We start from the raw sequence: 24,306 nt of genomic DNA on the forward strand, positions 1-24,306 counted from the left end.
TTCCAGTTTTCATTCCAACCTCCTTTCCTTCTGAACTTGAGGAATATATATATACTACACGAGCTCTCGCTTAAGCTAGCTGAGTCTCACTTGGGCGAGATGTACTTCATGCTAAAGAAAGGTATTCTCGCTTAAGCGAAAATAGTCTCCTTTAAGCAAGAATGATGCACACTTCACTGTTTTGTGCTCGAACTCTCGCTTGGGCAGGCGTGCTTCTTGCTTAGGCAAGAATGGCAACAAATGTCTTGCTTGGGCGAGACTACTTTGGTTTGAGCGAGATTGTTCTGGCTTGAACGAGATTACTTTGATTAAAACACGGGTCAAGTTTTTGAAATGGATATTGTTCCTGCAGAGAACAAATAAGAGATGTCAGACACAAATATCACCTTACCTCAATCCACAATCTCTCTAGTAGGCTTTCCCCCGGCTTGCGTATGTTATCTGCTGGTATCTCGGCTTGGACCGGCCTGGACCCAAGAGGGGTTACCTACGGAGAAGACTCCGACGCTCAAGTCAGCAAAGGATTCTCAAAAAGTCAAATCTCGTGATTAAGGGATTAATGAATGTGTACCTTTAATTGCTAGGATCCATGCGTATTTATAGATCATTAATTATGTTTGACCACGTCATGGGCTAGGCCATCGTTTGGGGTTCCAGGTGGGCTTGGGCCTGGGCCAGGCCCTTTGGTTTGATCATTGTTGGCTTTAAGGGACTTGCTTGTAGTACCCTAAGTCTGGATTAGTTGACAGGTTCTCGTTTTATCTTCTGACGTAGGTGGCTTGGGCCGCTTACACCTACTTGATTGATTCATTTGATATTTGATATATGTATGCATATTTTGCGGGAATTCATGTAGACGGGTTTTACCGCGTAGTTGTATGGGACCACCTAGGTGCGATACACCAGTCCCCTAGCCTTTGTCGGTGAAGAAAGCGGCAAAGGATGAGAAGTGTGGACGGTTTCTGTGAGGCTGCCTAGGTGCGGTACACGAGTCCTCCAGCCTTTGTGTGTGATGAACAATGTTAAGGCTAGAAGGGTGGCAAATGTCAGAGGTCTAATCAGAAGGGTTTTGCGCCATCATTTTGAGGTTTGAGACTTTTCGTACACCCCGCACCACCTACCCTCGCTGCCACCCTTCCCACTATCCATATCCCACCTCACAACTTTACCTCCACCTTTCCCACCCTCATCCACCATCCCATTCTGCCTCACTTATTACCACCCCAACCAACCAGGCGTCGCCACCCTTTTACCGATTCCATCACCAACACCCCTCTCCCTGCCTAGTGGGAAACTTTCACGCTGAAATCGACAAAGACGAGCACCTTAAAGTATAAATAACACACGTCGCCCTCTACACATCCCATGATGTCATTTTCTGCAAAGCTTTCCCTCCACCCTTAAAGGCCCTGCCCTCGAGTGGTTCACTACTCTCCCACCATATTCCATTGTTTTCTTTGACACCCTCTACCACATGTTCACTACTCATTTCGCCGGCAGCCTTCCACATCAAATCACAACCCTCTCTCTTCTCGGCGTCAGACAGGAACAAGATGAGACGCTACGGACTTTCATAGACTGTTTCAACAAGGCTGCCGTCCGCACACCCCACCACAACCAAGAGATGATATTGCAATGCATGGCCCTCACTCTCAAACCTGGTCCGTTCGTTAACAACGTCTACCTACACCCACCCGCATCAATGCATGAACTTAAGCTCCGCACCACAGACTACATCCGCATGGAGGAGATGCACACCCTTCATACGAAGTTCTACAATGACTACACACCATCCGCTGCCACCTCTACCAAACCACCCTCACGGCTTGACTCCAGACCCAAAGAATCCAGATAACCACGCTTCACCAAATACGCACCACTAAATGTCCCCAAATCCTGCCTTTTTGATGAAGCTCTCCAAGCTGATCTCATCCCACCACCTCGTAAAACATTCAACCCTCCCAAAGCAGACATGACCAAATACTAACGCTACCACCTATTAAAATGACCATACAACAGACGAATGCAAGGCACTCGAAGACAAAATAGAAGAATTGGTTCATGCTGGCCATTTCCACCGCTTCATCCATAGAGACGACCACCCACATCCATCACGATCCGATCATCGATATCCTTCCCACGATTCTCGTCATGACCACCGCCCCAACCAACCAACTACCTATGACCTGCAACCGACCCGCACTGAGGTTACTCCGTCTGATCCCTCACTCCGCGACACGATTAACACCATCTTTGTCGGCTTCGCTAGTAGCGGGTCCACCTCTTCAACTAGAAAGAAACATATCCGACAACTCTAGTCCATTCACCACATAACCCACTCCCACCACAGACGCCGCATGCCTCCCATTACCTTTATCAACGATTATTTCCACGACGTCGACTACCAGCAGGACGACCCCATGGTCATCACGGTTGAACTCGAGAACTACGCGGTAAAAAAGGTCCTCATCGACCAAGGCAGCTCAGTGGACATCCTATATTGGACAACATGTCAGAAACTCCAGCTTCCCACCACTGTCATGGTCCCCTATGATGAACCTATATACAGCTTCTCCGGTGAGAAGGTCTCTACTCGCGGGTACATCAATCTCCACACCATTTTTCTTGATAACACTCAAAGAAAAACAATCCCTATTCGCTTCCTTGTCATTGACGCGCCTACATCATACAACGTTCTCCTCGGTCGACCATCTCTCAACACTTTAGGCACTATCGTATCTACGCCACACTTAGCCATGAAATTCACCTCTCCATCTGGTGACATCCTTACCATCCATGGCAACCAATGGCTCACACACGAGTGCTACATGGCGAGCCTACGTCCACAACTACCTATCCTCCAAACAAACAACATTGAATGCCCACCTGGCTCCGACGTAGCCTTATCTGGGATGACTTGGACCCCAAAATAGGACGCGAGCACGTCTCGAACTAATCGATGACATTGTTTGTAAGACCCGAGAAAAATTAAATAGTTATTTAAATAATTATTTAATTATGGCGGGTAATAGAAACATTTAAAGCAATTAATGTGTGGGACTATGACGTGGAAAAGTGCTATTCATGTGGTTGAGAGTACTTTGATTGTGTGAGAGGACTTGGGTTCGAGTCCTAGGTATGCTAACTTTTGGATGTTATTTAAAACTATGCATTTTTGCTACATATTGAATGCTTGACGTGATGCTAAATTCCTAAATTTGTAAGAGTGATCATAAATGTGAATTGGTTGAGTTGGTTATGTACTTGACATGTTAATTGATCGATTGCGGGTTCAACCCTTACTAAGAACAAAACTAATTTTCTTTTTTGGCAAATTTTTGGTTGCATGGTATTGAAGGGACGTAGAAACCCTAGCTGTATAGGGAGGCAGTCTAATTGGTTAGAAACCATCCAATAATGGTTCATGAGTGGTCATTAACAAGATACTTAAGGTATTTTCGTTTTTAGCATTAAGCACACTTAATTGGGTAGTGAGTGAGAGAGAAAAGGCTATTTGGAGAGGCAAAGGGTACTGCAATTGCGTGCAAGGGTTGGATACTGAGTTTTAAGAAGGGTAATATTGATTGTAAAGGGGTGGAGAGGCTAGAAAACGTATTGGACGTGCAAGAGGGGGCTAAGAAAGCTTTTGGATTAGGGCTACATCAAGAATTCGTGGTTTAGCAAGGAATTCCAGGCTAGGGGAGTTGTTTTGCGTGTTTTTAGTTGTGAACCCTATTATGTGCGTTGCTTGATTGAAATTGCATTCTTTCTATCCATTTTCGGCACTGTTTAATTGAGAATTCTGGGTTTTTCCAAAAACCGCCTGACGGCACAATCCCTACCGCCAGGCGGCACATCAATGATGAGCGTTGTTCTCGTTTTGGTATGAACCGCCTGGCGACGATGAATTTTTGCCAAGCGGCACGACGCTGTTCGCGGGTTTTCCTTTGATTTGTGATGTTCGCAGAGGTGTGTGGAACTTTTGATTGTGGTTTTGTGTTGATGCTATGTGTTAATAGTACGAAATTGCGAGAATTGGGGTTTGTTGGTTCTTTGGAAATAATTTTTAGAATTAGCATGGTTAGAGTTGGGGTGTTGGAAGTGGGTAGACTCCAAATTGAATTGCTATGCTTCATAGTCGGTATGAAATAGAGAATAAATCGTTAACTGAAACTGGGTCTGTAAACCATGAGTGAATTATTGCTTCGTATTGAAACTAGTATCTGAATTGAGTGCTGGGTGTCTTGAGCATGTTGCGGGTATAATAGCCTAGGGTTTTCTCTGGGTTCTGGTGTACCGCCTGGCGGTATTCAACTTGCCGCCAGGCGATGACGGGGACAGTGGCACAAAATGCTGTGTTTGGTGTTGGTTGGTCGCGAGAAAAGAGGTTGGGAGTGGGATTGGAAAAAAAATTTAGGTTGAGGAAAAAATGGAAGAGACAAGGGTACTGAATGTTCTTGTAGTGGAGACAATAGGAGAATTAAAATATTGAGCTCTACTAAGTATACAATGCGGGAATACTGACTATACAATTAGTGGGGAGGGCTAACTTGTAAGTATGAGGTGTAAAGGTGTAGCATATGAGCTATGAAATGTTGAGAACCTAGATGCCTTGAGATAGGAACGCATGATTGGTAAGGAAAATAAAGGAAAGAAACACAAGTGAAATAGGGGTTAAAGAATGCCAATAGTACATCTTAAGGATGGGTGTGATGTGGATAAACTCGTAACTAGTGCAAGTGTATGAGTCACTTATGTCTTCAATGATTAGTAAGGATATTGATAATCAATTGAACTGTTGTAATCTCATAATTGGACTTGACTTTCGTTAAGCGAAGGTGCATCGATAGCTTAGACTGTTTGGGGTATAAGTCTAATAGTATAGAGTGCTCAAACCAGCAGATTTTCGCTACTGACATAACGCCTAGCGGTTAGAGTAGGAGTGTCGGGCGATGGGAATAGCAGGGAGGATATCTGCATCGCGTGGCGCCTGGCGGCCAAGGTGTGGTCCGCCAGACGGTGTTTGAAATACAGGGGCACTAGAAGAGCGCTGGCGCCTGGCGACGGGCATGTACCGCCAGGCGGTCTGGGCCTATATCGCCTAGCGGTGCTGGGTGTTGCGCCAGGCGATTGTGCTGCAGGTTATGGCTTGTGTGTGTTGCTTTTAATTGACAATGATGCTATGCTTGGATCGGGTGATGTTGTGCCATGAGCGGGTTGGTTCATGGTTGGTGGTTAACATGTGATGATATGAGCGGGGAGGTTCATATCTAGTTACTCTCACGTGGGGATACGAGCGAGGTAGGTTCGTATTTTCCGTGCTCACGCTTGAGTGATGCCACGTGCGGGGAGCTACGGGGCTGGTGGATCACATGTGTTGGACTACGGGCAGGCAGGTCCGTAGAGCAGGACTACGAGCGGGGAGGTTCGTAGAGCAGGACTACGAGCGGGGAGGTTCGTAGAGGCAGGACCACGAGCGGGCAGGTTCGTATGAGCATCATATTCCCGAGTCCAAGGCTAACCAGTTGTGTGATTTGAAGGCTATAAAGCGTTGGGGTTAAGGTCTTGGCCAAGAACTATGTAGAATGACTAAGATGGGTATATAATTTACCTTGCATATTGCATATCTGTTATTTTATTTTTCTCAGCTCACCCTTTCTGTTTGTGTATGGCGATGATCGTGTGATTCGTTACACGGGAGCAAATGTTGATACAGGTGGTGCTGAGGATGTCCAGGCGATGGAGTGAGGGCTAGCTTTGGGATTAGAGCTAGGATTTTTTTTTCTCACATGTATTTTTATGCTTCTGTTTATGAACACGAAGTTTGAGAACTTGTAACACTTTATTGTTTAAGTTATGAGTTTGGCGCGCTTTTTTAATAAATTTAAATTTTCCCGCGTTGGGATTATTATTAATACGACTTTGATATAACTTAATTCTTTTATTAATTATTTTTAAGTAATATTCCTTAGGGATGTTACATTGTACCCTTGGAACTCCCTAATGGGCGCACCCTCAAGCTGGGCACTAGTCTCCAACAGGAACAACGCGACATCCTAACACCTACCCTCATCAGCAACACCGACCTCTTTGCATGGTCAACCGCTGACTTGCCCGGTGTCGACCCTCAAGTCGCAGTCCATAAGCTCTCCGCTTATAAGGAAGCCAGGTATGTCTCCCAGAAGAAATGGAAGCTCGGCGAAGAACGTTGACTAGCAGCAAAAGTCGAAGCTGACAAGTTACTCAACGCTGGCTTCATCGAAAAAGCCCACTACACCACCTAGCTTTCTAATGTGGTGCTGGTCAAAAAAGAAAATGGCAAATGGCAAATGTGTGTCGATTACACAGATCTCATTAAAGCTTGCCCTAAGGATGCTTATCCCCTACCTAATATTGTCCGACTAGTTGACGGTGCAGTCGGCAATAAGGTCCTCTATTTTCTAGCTGCATATTTCGGATACAACTAGATCCCAATGGCCACAACCGACATGACAAGACTGCCTTCATCACAAACGACGCCAACTACTTTTACAAGGTCATGCCTTTCAGCCTAAAAAACACAGGAACAACCTATCAACGATTGATGGATAAAGTCTTCAACCATATAATGCGCAAGTGTGTCGAAATGTACGTCGACGACATGGTTTTCAAATCCCCAAGTCACCACCATCACGCTCAGGACTTATCCACAATATTTTTTGCATTACGCTAGTACAACCTCAAACTTAAACTTGAGAAATGTGTTTTCAGGGTCGATTGTGGCAAATTCCTTAGCTTCATGCTCACACAACACGACATAGAAGCGAACCCTGAAAAGTGTCACGCCATCATTGAAATGCGAAACCCCAACAACATTAAGGAAGTACAACGCCTCATTGGTCGTTTAACCGCCATCTCCCGCTTCCTACCCAAATTAGTCGAGCAAACCCAACCCATCATTCAACTACTCAAGATATCCGCAAAGTTCTCTTGGAACGAAGAATGTGAGCAAATTTTCCAAAACCTCAAAACCTCACTCACATCCCCACCTATCCTCCATAAGCCGAATATCCACCAACCCCTTCTCATCTACATTACCGCAACAAGTCACACTATAAGCGCCGCGCTAGTTCAAGATGTTGCTGGTACTCAACACCCCATAAATTTCGTTAGTCAAACTTTGAAAGACCCAGAAACCAGATACCAAATGGTGGAAAAGCTAGCACTATCCTTGGTACACGTCGCGCGACGCCTACGCCCCTACTTCCAAAACCATACCATCATCGTCAAAACTGATTACCCCATTCAGAAGATCCTCTAGAAGCCTGACCTTGTTGGTCGCATGTCGTCTTGGGCCGTGGAATTGTCCGAGTTTAATATTCGTTATGAACCCCACGGTTCCATCAAAGCTCAATTCCTTCTCGACTTTGTCAACGATTTGCAACACACCTTAGAAGAAGACTAGTGGACACTATATATAGATGGTTCTTCGAATACGAAGGGGGCAGGAGTCGGTATTGTCCTAGAAGGCCCCAACGACATCCTCATCGAAAAATCACTCCATTTTGCCTTTAAAACCTCTAACAACCAAGTCGAATACGAAGCCATCCTAGCTGGCTTATCTGACGCACGCGAGGTTGCGTCAAAACACTCACATGCAAGACCGATTTCAAACTCACAGTGGGTCATCTAAACGATGAATTCCAAATCAAGGACCCCACCCTCCTGCAATACCACCTAGTCCGCAATGTCATTCAATCCGCTTTTGATCGTGTGTGCATCCAACATATACCCAGAAGTGAAAATGTTAGGGCCGACATACTATCCAAACTAGCCACCACTAAACTAAAAAGCCAACATAGATCCCTCTTACAACAAAAATTATCCGCACCATCCACAACAAACATTTGCCTAACCCTGGACCAAAACCACGCCGACAACTAGACAACTCCCTACATCCAGTATCTCAAAACTGGTAACCCTTCACCAGACGCCGACATAAGCTGGCTAGCCAAAGCCGCCAGATATATGATGACAGGGGATGAATTATATAAGCGGGGATACAGTCAACCACTCCTTAAATGTGTCACAGCAGAACAAGTCCAGTACGTAATTAAAGAACTTGATAACGCTGTCGTTGACGCGATCTAATTAATACTACTTATCTATAACAACTTCAGTATTATTAAGAAAGTAGTCAACAAAATAGAAAGGGTAAACTAACCCTAAGTTGTCTCCCAACGAACACGAAATTGATTTTTAACAAATATAAAATCTATACAAAATAGTTAGTCAAATAAAATAATAAAAATATGGGAGGATTAAGATAAACAAGAAAAAAATAGGAAAGATAAAAAGAGATAAAAACAATAGTAAAGAAAATAGATTGATTCTATTGCTTTTTCAAAATAGATTCATCATCGGTTATCTAAAGATTATTGCTCAATTAATTATTTTTGTAGATTTAAAAATTAATCAATGTAAAGTCTAAATTAATTTGTTGGCGTTCTCACTTTTAACCAAAGTACAGTCTCAATTAAAAATGAGAACTTTTAGATTATCCATAGTAAATTCAACCAAAGTACAGTCTCAATCAAATTTTACTATGCCTAATCATGTCTATTATTTAATCTCCTCACCAAATGAAAAGCTTAATTAATCAAAGTAAAGTCTCAATTAATTTTAGTTAGAGTAAATACCTTTAATCAAAGTAAAGTCTCAATTATTAGTAAAAACTCATTCAATCACATGAAAGTTTCTAAATAAAATCAAAGTAAAGTCTCAATTAAATTTAAAAAACCCTTGAACTCATATGATCAACATGCATATAGATTTAAAATCATTACTTTTTACATGATTCAAAGATAAAAGACATAGATAAATGAAAACCTCAACAATAATAAAAAGAACAAAGAAATTATTTCATTCTAACCTCAGAATCCATAATGAAATTACAATGGAATCAACCCAAGAAGTTTAGCAATCCATGGAATACAAAATAAAAATAAAAGAATAGTGAGAAGAAAAGAGAGAAAGAAATTAGGCCCCCCAAGGGTTCCTCAATTCCGACGTGTCAAGCCTCTCCTTTTCTGCTTCTCCCTTGGTCTCTTTATATAGGACTTGGATTGGGCTTTTTGGTTGCTAAAACCTCTCAAATATATTTTAAAATAAAGATAAAGATAAATATTCAAAAATATTTGAAGAGATCTAAACTAATTGACAAATATAGTTTGGTTAATAATTTATGATAGGGTTAAGTATGTTTTTAATGCAAATATTATTTGTTAATAATTTATTAGATACATTTAAATAATTAATTATTTAAATATATCTAATAAATTATTAACAAATAATATTTGCATTAATTTTCTTAATAAGCCATTTTTAATCCTATAGTCCAAATTTGTTGGAAAATCCAAAAATATCAATATTTGCGGTTAAACCCCTCTCTTTTGACCAATCTTTGACCAGAGTTGACTGTTTGATCAGCTTTTGAATGCTTGACCAGATTTGACCCTTTGATTGTGTAATGACAAAATGACATGTGGCAGCTCCTTCTCTATCCAGAATTAGGGTTTCACTCTCACACTCTTCTCCAACAAAGCTGCTACGTGATGACGGTTGTGGCTACCATTTTCCGATGACGAAAGTGCATGTGTGATGGATTGCCTACTGCTTTTGCGTTTGCATGGTGGTGTTGAAGCTGTGTTCGCTGCTGCAACTGTTCCAGGCGTTTCCATGGTGGACGGTGCATCTGTTGCAATTTTTGCTGTGGTGGTTCCAGGAGAAGATGGTGGTGAAGCTGAGCGTGGTATTGATGGAATGCAGGTGTGGTGGTGGCGTTGGTACGTTGCAGGGAAGATGATGAGTGGCGGCTGCTGGAATTGCAGATCTGCGGTGGCCGGCGTCATGTGTGGTGAAGCTCGAATAGGTGGCTGCGTGCAAGTGGATCACGGTGGTGATGCTGTTGCGTCATGGTGGCTGAAAGGTTGGAGGAGTTGTTGTAGTGCAGTGGCTGTTGACGAGAAGGATGGAGGGCGCAAGATGATTGCTCCGGTGAGTTGGCGGTGAACAGCGACAGCTACCAGCATGGTGGCGGCTAGGGTTTGAGGAGAAATTAGGGTTTCTCATGGGAGCGATGAAGATGATGATGTGGCACCATTTGGTTGGCTGAATTTTGAGTGCTTGGATGCCGCCACATGTCCTTCTCTAATTGGTTAGTTTAATAAGTGGAGGATTATGACAAGTGTCATCATGTGGTTGGACAAGTTTAGAAGGTGAGGATTGCCACATGGCATAATCTGGTTGAGTGGAGTTTAAATGGTAGGAAGGGTGCAACTTAGTAAAAACTGGGGGTCCAGAACAGGTTTTTGTGGTCCATTTGCAAGAGGAGTGTGTAAATAAAAACTGAGGGTGCATTTAGCTCCTGACTATTTCTTTTCTAGAATTTTCTGATTTTGGACTTATTTTGTAAATTTGAATATTTCAAATCCAAACTTTTAATGACCCAAATTAAATTCCAGTTGCATTAACAAACGTTAGAATATCCAATAATATTTTATGCAACTAAAACCAATTTTTATGCTCTTTTTTACTTACGTACTCAATAAATCCAATAATCACAAATACAGATTAAATCAATCCTTAAGCACGAAAAAGTTCAATTAAATACCCAGAATTAAACACTGAATGAGGGCAAAAATACGCACTCATCAGAACTGCATGAAGGTATATGTGGGTATCACTCTGGCGCGCGAACCATGACCACCAGAATACTCAGAGCCGGTTACTTCTGGCCAACCATGGAGGCGGACTGCCACACCTTTGTCAAGAAGTGCATACCATGTCAGAAGTAGGACAACCTCATCCACTAGAAGTAGGAACAACTCCACTCCATACTGTCCCCATGGCCCTTTACAAGGTGGGGAATGGACATTCTTGGCCCCTTTACCCCGGGAAAAGGCCAAGTGAAATTTTTGATAGTAGCCATCGATTACTTCACCAAATGGATAGAAGCCAAACCATTAGCCACCATCACAGCTCAACAAGTCCAACAGTTCGTTTGGAAAGATATCATATGCCGTTATGGCGTGCCACACACGATTATAACCAACTATGGTTGACAGTTCATAGATAAAGAACTCGCTAAGTTCTACACCGGCCTCGACATCAAACATGTAACTAGTTCATAGATAAAGAACATCCGCAGACCAATGGCCAAGCTGAAGCAGCCATCAAAGTTATACTACTGGAACTACGTAAAACGTTCGATAGTGCCAAGGGCCGGTGGCCAAAAGATTTATTGGAAGTGTTGTGGGCCTACCGGTGTACGCCCGAGTCAGCCACAAAAGAATCCACTTTTAGCCTAGTATATGGCACGGAGGCCATGATTCCAGTAGAAATTGGCGAACCATTTCTGTGCCGAGAACTATACGACCCAGATCAAAACCACTAAAATATGTGCACCCACCTCGATCTCCTACCTGAATTAAGAGACAAAGCACAAACCCGTAACTTAGCAGCTAAGCAGAGAGCAACCAGAAAATATAACGCGAACTTATGCCCGCAATCATTCGCAAAGGGAGATCTAGTTTGGAGAATGACCAGCAGCGCAAGAAAAAAGGATGGCAAATTCTGCGCCAATTGGGATGGCCAGTTCCGAATACGTGATGATGCAGGAGGTGACGCTTACAAGCTTGAACAGTTATCAAGCAAGGAGATACCGAATACATAGATTGTATCTCATCTCAAATTTTACTTCAGTTAGACTACTTACTTTACCGAATACTTATAACCCTTGGTGTACTCTTTTTCCTCACTTGGCATTTTTCCCTAAGGAGGGTTTTGGCCAGGGAGTTTTTAATGAGGCACCCCAAATTTCATGAATAAAACAAAGGGTTCTTGATCACACACTCAACTCTTGATCCAACTTTTAATCGTTTAAGTTCCCCACCCTTACCATAAGTAAGTGGCCTGGGTCGAACACCCGTTATATTGTTTTAATCGCTTAAGTTCCCCACCCTTACCACAAGTAAGCGGCCTGGGTCGAACACCCGTTATATGCTTTTAATCGCTTAAGTTCCCCACCCTTACCACAAGTAAGCGGCTTGGGTCGAACACCCTCTATATATGCTTTTAATCGTTTAAGTTCCCCACCCTTACCACAAGTAAGCGGCCTGGGTCGAACACCCTCTATATATGCTTTTAATCGTTGAAGTTCCCCACCCTTACCACAAGTAAGCGGCTTGGGTCGAACACCCATTATATGCTTTTAATCGTTTAAGTTCCCCACCCTTACCTCAAGTAAGCGGCTTGGGTCGAACACTCGTTATATGTTTTTAATCGCTTAAGTTTCCCACCTGTATCACAAGTAAGCGGCTTGGGTCGAATACCCGCTATATATGTTTTTAAGTGTTTAATTTCCCCACCCTAATCACAAATAAGCGGCCTAGGTCGAATACTACAACTTACATATCATCCACACAACAATACCTTAACTACACTACAAACAGTCAATAATACTCATCCTAATAAACAACATATATAGTAACAAACTGAATACATAACAACATCATTCAAACCAGCGCGCTCCTATCACATATACTATCATCAACAATCATACAACAGATATATCCAGAGTATGCATCACATTAAAAACAAGGAAAAATATTGTATGAGTTATTACAAACTTAGAATAAATCGAGAGTAGAAAACATAAAAAACTATATCCTAAGCTTGATCATCACCACCCATCACGGCATCTTCATCATTTTTGTCTTCGTCAACCGCCACCTTCTCTCCCTCCTCCTCAAGACTCGTCTCAACTTCACTAATAAGTTGCCCATCCACCACGTCATTCTTCACATCAAACCTCGTGTCGGCCACATCCACATCTTTACAGAAAAAGGCCGCCTACCTCAAGCCTTTCTGAAATCCGTTAATGTGCTCTTGGATAATGCACCCTTCAAGGTCCTCTAGCTCAACTTCCAGGCCCTCGTGCTTTTCCTTCAACTCGTCATAATCAGCCTTTAGATCAGCAACCTTGGCTTTAAACTTTTCTTCAGAATCCAAGCACTGAACCTTCCACGTTCCCAGCCTTTTCTTTTCTTCCCGCCATTCCTCCCTTTCTTTCTCTCACGCTTCCTTATCCTCCGCATACTTGTCGACAGGACCTTGTAGCTCCTCGAGATTTGCCCGATTCCCCTCCTTCAGTTCCCTCTAGTACAACGACCCCACTCGACTCCCTAATATTAGCGCCTTACTGTTAAACTCGACCATAGCCCTCACTAAAGCATTGGGCTCTATATTGTCAATTGAGTTAATCAAAGTCTCTGACACATTAATCTCAATATCTCGCCGAAGAACCGTCTCCGACAGCTCGATTTGCCCAACTTCAGGCCCCTTTCCATTGGTAGATGATCCCGACCCTAACAAAGTGGCCCTGACTTTCTTCACATCATTTCCTTTGTCGGACCTAGTCGGCAACTCAGCCTTCCTCTTTGTCACCCCGTGCACATGCACGTCAACCAAAGATTCTTGTAAGTTGGGAACCTCAGTGCCCCCAGTAGCCTTGGCCCTTGCCGCCTTTTCCTTCCTTAACGTCTGAAAAAGCATTAGATTTTTCTTCCCTATTTGCGCCATATGACCTGTAAACAAAAACGCGCACCCATTAGTCAACTCAAACACAATATAATATTCATAAATACAAAAAGATACCTTCAATATCAATAACGGGTGAGCCAAATTATACCCTAACTAAGCCCTTAGTGGGCATCTTATCGCTAAATTGCATCACAACATCCACCACCTCCTTTTCGAACACCGACAACTCCTCCCTTGCCATTCCTTTATACCTCCAGGAGTTCCCGATCTAGTAAAAGGGGAACTTAGTGCTCCCATCGTTAGCATAAAAATGCGAACGTCTATCCTGCTTCACCACGACTTTCAAGAATCCATCCTTAAAGTGTTTAAAAGATTGAGTAAATGCATCCAATCTATTTATCCCCGGGCGACTTATAAGTGACAACCATGTTGTTGGACTTCTCGGCTGCGTGTCAAAGAAATAAAGAAACGACTGTGGAGAAGGCCGTAGATACATTGCCCTGCATAGCACTCGGAACGCCTGCAGATACGCCCAACTATTCGGATGTAGCTGAGTAGGAGCGACGTTCAGCAATAACAACACCCCCATGGTAAACTCATCAAACGGCAGCCTGATATGCAGTTGCGAAAATGACCCATATACATATAGAAGAACTCCTCAGCAGATCCCTTTCTGCTGTGACATACACATTCGACAACACTAACCCTCTGTGACGCCACAATGTCCCTTCGAGCGCCCTTCTAAAAAATGGTTGTACAATTCAGCCACGACTTCAGCAGTTGCGACCACCGGAATATAGAGTATTGTGTTCGCATATCCATCGCAACCCATTCATATCCCGCTTTTGCCGGCCAGTTGCTTTCTGCCAACTCTTCTGGCAGATCTTCCCTAACTTCAATCGTTGTCTCCATCGGGATCATCCCTACACCTCTCGGTTGCTCCCTATCACTACTGTTTGACTGATTACTTCTACTCCCCCTTGACCGCTCACTACCCGGACTCGACAAGGAAACGCTATCACTACTACTAGACATACCTGCTCTTTTTTTGGAAGATGGTGGAAACAAGGAAGATATCGGACACAATCTCACGCAAACAAACAGCTCCCCCCAATTTCTTGCAAATGAACCAAAGTGAAGTTCTTCTTTTCTCTTGCACTCGTATTTATAATCATCATCTCAAACGTTTCAACTTTTCCCGCCAGAAACAACGATTAGATGAAGCATCACAATGCATATGAAAAGTCACAAACCTCAAAATGACGGTGCAAAACCCTTTTGATTAGACCTCTAACATCTGCCACCCCTTCACCTCCCACAACCTATTAAGATTCTAGCCTTTAATACTATTCATCACACTCAAAGGCTGGTGGACTAGTGTACCGCACCTAAGCGGCCTCTCAGAAACCATCCACACTTGTCATCCTTTGTCGCTATCTTCAACGACAAAGGCTGGGGAACTGGTGTACCACACCTAAGCGGTCCCATACAACTACATGGTAAAACTCGTCTACATGAATTCCCACAAAATATGCATACAGATATAAGATATCACATGAATCAATCAAGTAGGCGTAAGCGGCCCAAGCCGCCTACATCAGAAGATAAAATGAGAACCTGTCAACTATTCTAGACTTAAGGTACTACAAGCAAGTCCCTTAGAGCCAACAGTGATCGAACCAAAGGGCCTGGCCCAGGCCAAGGCCCACCTGCAACCCCAAACGATGGCCCAGCCCATGACGTGGTCAAATATAAGTAATGATCTATAAATACGCATGGACTCCAATAATTAAAGGTACGCATTCATTAATCCCTTAATCACGAGATTTGACTTTTTGAGAATCCTTTGCTGACTTGAGCGTCGAAGTCTTCTCTGCAAGTAACCCTTCTTGGGTCCAGGTCGGTCTAAGCCGAGATACCACCAGATAACATACACAAGCTGGAAGGAAGCCTACTAGAGAGATTGCGGATTGAGGTAAGGTGATATTTGTGTCTGACATCTCTTATTTGTTCTCCGCAGCAACAGATAATAATATGCAAATTAAAAAAAAAGTGACACGTAGGCTTTGTCAAATATTGTCAAAGTTTTCTTGTAAAAACATCATTTATCTTTTGGTTATCTTCTACAGTAAAATCTCATGAACCACTTAAAAAGAGGAAAAATTGTTTACTCAACCTGCTGGTCCTGTTTCGGTACTATAAATAGACTTTTCCTACCTTGTTTGTTCATCCAAAGTGAAGATAAGGCCTCCAGAGCCTCCTAAAAGATGAAGTTTACGACCTTGTTCTCTCTCTTTCTACTTTGTGGCTTCACCTCATACCTTCCTTCAGCCACTGCTATTGTGGTGGACACTGATGGTAATCCTCTTCGAAATGGTGGCACATACTTTATAAGGCCAGTTGTAATAACTGGAAACGGTGGCGGAGTAGCATTTGCTGCAACCGGAAACGAAACTTGTCCTTTAACTGTTATCCAAGTTCCGAGTCCTTTCTCTAACGGCCTACCCATAGAAATTTCAACCCCACTGAAAATCCTTTATATAGAGGAAGGTCGTCTTGTTGACATTGCGTTCCGTTTTGTAGCCCCGTGTGCTGCCACTTCATCTCGGTGGACTGCTGTGTGAAAGAGGGTGTGGAAGAAACGCTCTCTATCAAACTTGCTGGGTACGACAACCCAGTACGCGGAAGGTTTAAAATTAAGAGTGTTACGGTTGAGATTGGGGGCTACAACCTCTTGTTCTGTCCTGAGAATGGTTCTTCTTGTGGCTTTGTTGCAATTCAGGTTGATGCTACAGGAACCAGGCGTTTGGTGGTGACTCAGAGTCTGAAGGGTGCCTTCTGGATTCGGTTTGAGAGAGCTATAAACGCTTTACCTGCAACTGCATCTGAGTGAACTACCACTACCCCTTTGAAGTCATGTGTAGTTTCTCATAGTGAGAGAGACAACTTTGCTGTAATAATTGCATGACTAAATAACATAATTGAAGTTTATGTCTGCCGCGCAGAGTACTGTGTTTGACGCTTTATTTTAATTTAACTTATAACTTTTTTTCTTTCTCTTACTTTTTTCTTTAATTATGTATACTTATTTATAAAAGAAAATACAATTACTGAAATAAACTTTCACCACAACAATTATCATTATCATTACTCACGGAAAATATATTTATACACACACTATATTTATACATTTTCTAAATATATATAATTTTATATTAATAGGTAATAATATTATAATGTTATTAAATTAATATATAAAATAAAATTATATTTATTAAGAACAAAGTAAAATGAATGAAAAAAAGAAGAGAGAATAATCGTTGATGAATAGAAGAAAAAGAAAAAGAAAATAATTATTAGAATAATTTTATAGAAAACATGTAAAAATAACTATTAGTCTTTAAAAATAAATAAATATTATAAAGGATAAAATAGGAATAATAATTATGGATACAAATGAGAGAATCTCTTTTTATATATGGTTATAAATATATAGTTATAGATAAAAAAAACACCAATATTGTAAGATTTAGAAAACACCTAAAATTATTAGTAGAAATTTATAAGTGAGATTCAATTATTGTATTATAAAACTCTAGTTATAAATAAAAAATAAGTGAATTGAATTTCATTTTATAAAGTGGTGGAGCTCTTGGTGCGGAATGGATGAAAGCTCCATGAAGTAGACGTGATCCATGGAAGGGAGTGGAAGCAAGTGTTTAAGGCTTTTGCTAAGCATTGGTTCGGACTAAGGTATTTGAAGGTTTAGCTTAAGAGAAAGCTAGGGGAAGGTGGCTAGAGGAGATGATTCAATGTAACGCCTATTTTTATGTTTTACACCATTATTGAAAGCAAAGCTCAAACATTGGCCCAATTTAAAATCTATTCTACTGGGCTTTGATGCACTTCTTCAAGTCTTGGTGATTTCTTTGGCCTATGAAAATAATGTGACAAGCCCATTAGATTTGTGTTCATCTATTGGGAGGCCCATTTGAATCTTCTTCATCATAGTTCTTGTTATTGGGCCTTTTAATGGGCTTGGGCTTGAAGGTGCAATTGGGCTTGGTGGGGTCACATCATCCCCTCCCCCTATAAGAGGATTTGCCCTCAAATCCTGGTGGTCATCCTCATCATCCATAGTACTTGTAAAAGGAACTAAGTCAGTAATATTGAAAGAAGGATGTACACCATATTCAGCTGGAAGATCTAATTGATACGCATTATTGTTGATCTTTTTGATTATTTTGAATGGACCATCACCACGGGGACTAAGTTTGGAAAAATGTGAGATTCGGCCTATTTCACAAAAATTGTGATTTTCACTTTGACTTAATTGAAACCTAAAAGGTAACTTTAAGTCAAAGTTTGGTTTTGAAAAATCTTTTGAGGAGCTTGAAATAATGAATGAAGGTGGAAAAACATTTTTAGCAAGAACCAATACAAAAGAATTAATGGAAGATAAGTTAGAGTGTAAAGATGTAATCACTCCCTTTAGAATCTTGATCTTGAGGTTTATGCAAGGATGTTGATGGACCAACACAAGAGCCTTACTCAGATCTGACTAGTGAAAGTCTATTTTCAAATTCTTCTAGTTAAGTAAACAAGAAGGTATTAGTGAAATAGGGTCAACATTATACTTTTATGGGAAAGAAAGGAAAGTGTTGCTTAACTGGGTCCTCCGAGATCTTTCATCAACATACTCGCTGGATCCTTTATGGATATGGGTTTTTTGAAAAACCTCATCAATGTGCACATGTCATCCAAGCTCCTGTGCTTGTAAAACAAAATATGGTGTTACTTTTTAAGCAAAAATTATTAAAATTCTAAGTGATGAATTACTTAAAAGAGAAGTTTATTACCATACGAATGGCATGCTCATTAGTAATGGAACCGCCTGTGTGTAGGCTCCCACCCTTGGGGGAAGCTCTGTTCCTTTGGGCTGTAACACATTTATTGTGATAGGCTGAAGAATTCCAATGTGCCAGCAATTGATTCCAAAGATCATCCCCAAGCCAATAAGGCTGCTGTCCTGCAATCCAGGCCTCTCTAAACATCTCAGAGAGCCTATGTGAAGCTCTAGAGTTAAAATTTGTGTGAATTTGAGCTTCATGCTCAGGTCTCTACTAAATCTTCCTTTGTTACAACGAATCAAGTATAAATCATCAATTGCATTGCACTATTAACATACACAGTTATTAAATTTTTAAAAAGATTTAAGATATGTTTACCTTAAAACGTTGCCAAAATACATATCTATCTGTTGGAGGTATTGCACCCTATGTCGGCCAAGCAGTCAAATATTGTTACTTAATAGACCTTGTGATGGCCTGGGAAGCTACTCTAGAAGGATAAAACTTGCAGATGATTTAAGAAAATTAATGCACAAAAGGGCAAGGTAAAATAAGTGATGAGTTCAAATTTTTGCCCTTATTTAATTTTTAATTTTGGGGTTTTAATAGGATTTTTGTGCTTAAGGATTGATTTAATTAGGATTTGTGATTATTGGATTTATTGAGTATGTAAGGTAAAAATGGGGTAAAAATTGATTTTAGTTGCATAAAATATTATTGGATATTCTAACACTTGTTAATGCAGCTGAAGTTTAATTGGAGTCATTAAAAGTTTGGATTTGAAATTTTCAAAGTTAGAAATTAAGTCCAAAATCAGGACATTTTAGAAAAGAATAAATCAGGAGCTAAATGCACCCCTATTTTTATTTACACACTCCTCGTACAATTGGACCACAAAAACCTGTTCTGCACCCCTAGTTTTTACTCAGTTGCACCCCTCCTACCATTTAAACTTTACCCAACTAGATCATGTCATGTGTCAATCCCCACTTTTTAAATTTGTCCAATTAAATTATTCCACGTGACAACAATCCTTGCACTAACAAGTTGTCCAATGAAGGTTGTCACGTCATCATCTTTATCTCTTATGAGAAACCCTAATTTCTCTTCGAACCCTAGCTGCCACAATGCCGACAGCCACCATAGATCTGCCACCGTCAACCACTTGCATCTTTCTCGCCAGCAGCCACCGCATCGCCATCAGCACTCTGTCCAATTAAAATATTCCACGTGACAACAATCCTTGCACTAACAAGTTGTCCAATGAAGGTTGCCACGCCATCATCTTTATCTCTCATAAGAAACTCTAATTTCTCTTCGAACCCTAGCCGCCACAATGCCGACAGCCACCGCAGATTTGCCACCGTCAACCACCTGCATCTTTCTCGCCGGCAGCCACCGTGTCACCATCAACACTCTACAATGCTTCACGCACCTGCAACAGCCATTGAATTATCATCTTCTTCTTCCCGTGAATCACGCAGTAGCAGTGCAACACCTTGCGTCACAGCACGTCGTAGCAACGCGCCACCATCTCTAGCCACAACACACCACCTTCACGCAGCCATGGAATTCGAACACGACGCAGCAGCCAACGCACCAGGTTCATGCTCCACCAGCCACGACGCCTCTCCATCCTCCATCTCCACCTGCATTCGCACATGTCATCAACCATCACCACCACGCCTGGAGCATCAACCACCGTGCACCAGAATAGCAACCATCGCCTGCTAAGCGCCTCCACACCCTTCATGCATTGTCAAATCTTCGCACCCCACCGCATCTGCACTGCGTACACCTAGCGCCACCGTGAAAAGCAGAACCTTGTTCACAGTTGAATCTGCATCGTGCACCGTCACAAATCTACACCGTGCTGGACCACCTGCACAAATTGTGGCCACCATGACACAGCAGCAGCTCCGCGTCGGAGTCCACCATGGCATCAGTCGTCAAAGCTCATTCCTCCATTGCAATCTGCAGAAATCCTAATTTTGGAGAGAGAAAGTGCACTGCCACGTGTCAGCTTCTCATTGCATAGCCAAACTGGTCAACATGTCAACTAGTCAAACTCTGGTCAGACTCTGGTTAAACTCTGGTTAATATTCAAAAAATGGTTAAAGAAGAGGGGCAGAATTGGAAATTGGACAGAAATTAAGTTGCTAATTAATTAAATAAAGATAAAATATTTTAGCAACCGAATAGATAAAATCCAAGTCCACATCTCTCATTCTTCCTTTCTTTTTATTTTCTTTCCTTCATTATATTATCATGTATTCCATCAAAGCCATGGAGGGCTAAGCTTTTAGGGTTGATTCCACTGCAATTTCTTAACTGGATTATGAGGTTAGATGAATTAATTTATTTGTTCTTTTGGTTGTGGTTTTTGTTTATTTATGTCCTTTGTTTCTTAATTGAATAGAAAATAATGATTTTAAATCTACACGCATGCTAATCATATGAGTGAAAAGGTTTTTAAATTCAATTAAGACTTTACTTTGATTTTATTTAGAAAATTTCATTTGATTAAATAAGTTTTTGCCAATAATTGAGACTGTACTTTGATTAGAGTAATTTAATTGAGACTGTACTTTGGTTGAATTTACTACGGATAATCTAAAAATTCTCACTTTTAATTCAAACTGTACTTTGATTAAAAGTGAGAATGCCAACAAATGAATTGAGACTATAAATTGATTGATTTGTAAATCAACAACAATAATCAATTTAACAATAATCTCTAGATAACCGATGAAGAATTCTATTTTGAAAAAACAGTGGAATTGACTTATTTTTTATTACTGTGTATACAATCTTTTATTTGTGTGGCATTCATTCTTTGCATATCAAAACCCCATATTTTTATAGTTACTATGGGACCAGAAGAGGCAAGAATACTAGGTGAAGGGACTCATGATGGATAAGGTATAACAGCAGCAACAGAAGCAAAGGGTGTGGAAGAAGGTTGTGGTAGCACAACAGGTGGTGGCATGGGCACCATCACAGGAGGTGGTGTGGGTACCACATGAGAGCATGGTGTGGATACCAAAGGAGGGTGTGGTGTGGGTACCAAAGGAGGGCATGGTGTGGGTACCATAAGAGGAGGTGGTGTGGGTACCATTACAGAAGGTGGTGTGGGTACCATTACAGGAGGTGGTGTGGGTACAATAACAGGAGGTGGTGTGGCATCTACAATAGGAACGGATGGGGAAGGCAATGATGTGGGTGCAAGAGTGGATGGAGTGGATGTGGATGGTCTTGTAGGAGGAACTTTAGCAAATAATACAAATTATAAATATTAAAAATTAATCATCATCATTGTCATTGTTCATGACTTCATAATTCTCATCATTATCATCATCATCATCATCATCATCTTCATCTTCTTCTTCTTCTTCTTCTTAATGTATCAAATGGTCAGTATTGATTTGAAGTTCGACAGTATTATACATAGGATGTACCCTTGTTCCATTTCTAGAAGGATCAAACCGCTCATAATAAATAAAAAAACAACTTTCTTTGGATAAGTAGAAATGTTTTACTCATGCTCATATATTTTATGAATTATCCCATAAAAATCATCACAACCACCCTGTGAGGCCCTTCACGTACACACCACAATTAATTGTCTTCTTCTCGTTCGACTAGGCATTAGTGTGGAACTTGTACCTATTGACAAAGTATGTGTGCCACTCCTTCACGCATCTCATGGGTTGGTTTGCCAAATTCCTTAACGCATGATTTCTAACACATAATGGCTCGTTGTAAACTTACAAATTGTGTGAAATTGAAAGTTTAGTCAAATTTAGCAATAAAGGTTTCTCAAACTAAGAAGACTGCACTTACTTGGTTTCTAAACCAATGAGGAAAAAATGAGTATATCTTGGTAGAAGACGTTACTTGAGGTATTTGTTCAGCTACAAGGAATGAACTATCAAGAGAAGATTAACAATACGGTGAATACAAATTGCTTAAAAGGAATTTACCGTTTAGGTTGTAGAGAATGGGATTAAAACTTACTCAAGATACGGTTTAACTTCAATGCAATTGATTAACACATGCACATGAGCAGAGTTGAATTCAGCATCAGTTAACCAATGAGTGCACTCCTTGCCTGCGTGACGACCAACTTGTTTAAACACCAATAATGTTGACTCAGATGTTTGACTTTGCCATTGTGTTTCATTCCTACGATTTTTCGGTGACAACGTGAAGTTTTGAAAATAATGAGAGCAAAAGTATGTGGTCTTACAATGCAAGTAAGTTGCACAAATGGATCCTTCTACTTTGCCATTGTTTGTGACAAAACGCTTTGATTCCCCCATAAATCTTTAGAAATAAAAATGTGTACATTAGGATTGAACACGAATAAGAGTTCAAAGTTTAAAATTTAGTAATTGTATCACCTTTCAAATGGATACATCCACCTATGTTGTACTGGTTCGCCAAGTCATGCTTCATATGGAAGATGAATAGGGAAATACTCCATTGAATCAAAGAATCCTGGAGGAAATATTCTTTTCAATTTGCAAATAATAAAAGGAATATTTTCCTCCAGTTTTCGTAATGAATCCTCTTTTACTGTCATTGAGCACAAGTCTTTGAATAAGTGACTAACTTCTATTATAGGATTTAACACATGCATAGGCAACGAGCTGAACACAATAGGGATTAATGTCTCATGAGTACATGACAATCACGACTCTTCATACCATGAATACTACCCTTTTCAATATCAGCACATCTTCCCAAGTTTGAAGAATAACCATCTCGCATCCTAAGCTCCTTGATCCAACGACAAACTATTTTAGCTTCATCTTTTGTCATGGTATAATTTGCTTTTGGCTTGATCCACTTTCCATTGCCCTGTGATTTCAACTACAAGTCTTTGCGCCGACAATATAAACCAATATCTCTTCTTGCTTTGTCATTATCTTTTGTCTTGCAACTAACATTCATCATTGTGTTGAAGATGTTGTCCAAGAAATTCTTTTCTATATGCATGATATCAAGATTAAGTCTTACCAAGTTATCCTTCCAATATGGAAGATCCCAAAAGATACTTTTTTTAGTCCAAGTATGCCACTCTGCATACCCATCGATCCTTTGGACACCACTTTCAGTCACTTTTGGAAAATGTTTAACTCTTCTCCAAAGTTGTGATGGAGTCAACCTCGGAGGTGGCCCATCCATTTCAACTTCCCCTTTGCGAAATGCCCTAGTGTTTCTCCTAAATGGATGGTCACTTGGCAAGAACCGACGATGACAATCAAACCAACAACTTTTTCAACCATAATTCAATGTGAATGACTTAGTATGCTCCATACAATGCGAACAAGCTAATCTACCATGTGTGCTCCAACCAGATAACATCCCATATACAAGGAAGTCATTAATAGTCCACATCAAAGCTGCCCTCATTAGGAAATTTTGCTTCCTTGAAACATCATACGTCCAAATACCACTCCACAACTTATCAAATCATCAATCAAAGGGTCTAAATAAACATATATCAATGCCTTTGGATTAGATGGACCTGATATTATACACGTCAAAACCATATAAGGCTTAGTCATAACAATCACAGACCAACAAGAATAAGGTGATGATGATTCCTAGATGTACGGATTAAATCCATCTGAACATAGACCAAGTTGAACGTTACGGGGATCACTGACGAAGGAAGGATGTTTTTTATTAAAGTGCTTACAAGCTTTTCCATCGAATGGATGACGTAGCATGCCTTGTATTTTGTTATCATCATGCCATGTCATATGTTGTGCTGTTTGCATTGAAGCAAACATTCTTTGTAGTCTTGGAATTATAGGCAAGTAGAACATGAACTTCAATGGAATTGTTTTTTTTTTTTTGCCTCTGA

The 24,306-nt window shown here is 41.0% G+C and overlaps 1 pseudogene; it reads left to right on the forward strand.

Annotated features, from left to right (window-relative positions):
- Positions 1 to 15,803: 15,803 nt before the first annotated feature.
- Positions 15,804 to 16,577, forward strand: LOC114184446 (kunitz-type trypsin inhibitor KTI1-like; annotated as a pseudogene).
- The last annotated feature ends 7,729 nt before the right edge of the window (positions 16,578 to 24,306 follow it).

This window comes from Vigna unguiculata, chromosome 5 (assembly GCF_037176805.1).
Source record: "Vigna unguiculata cultivar grain cowpea cultivar isolate G323 ecotype 2 chromosome 5, ASM3717680v1, whole genome shotgun sequence".
NCBI classification, from domain to species: domain Eukaryota; kingdom Viridiplantae; phylum Streptophyta; class Magnoliopsida; order Fabales; family Fabaceae; genus Vigna; species Vigna unguiculata.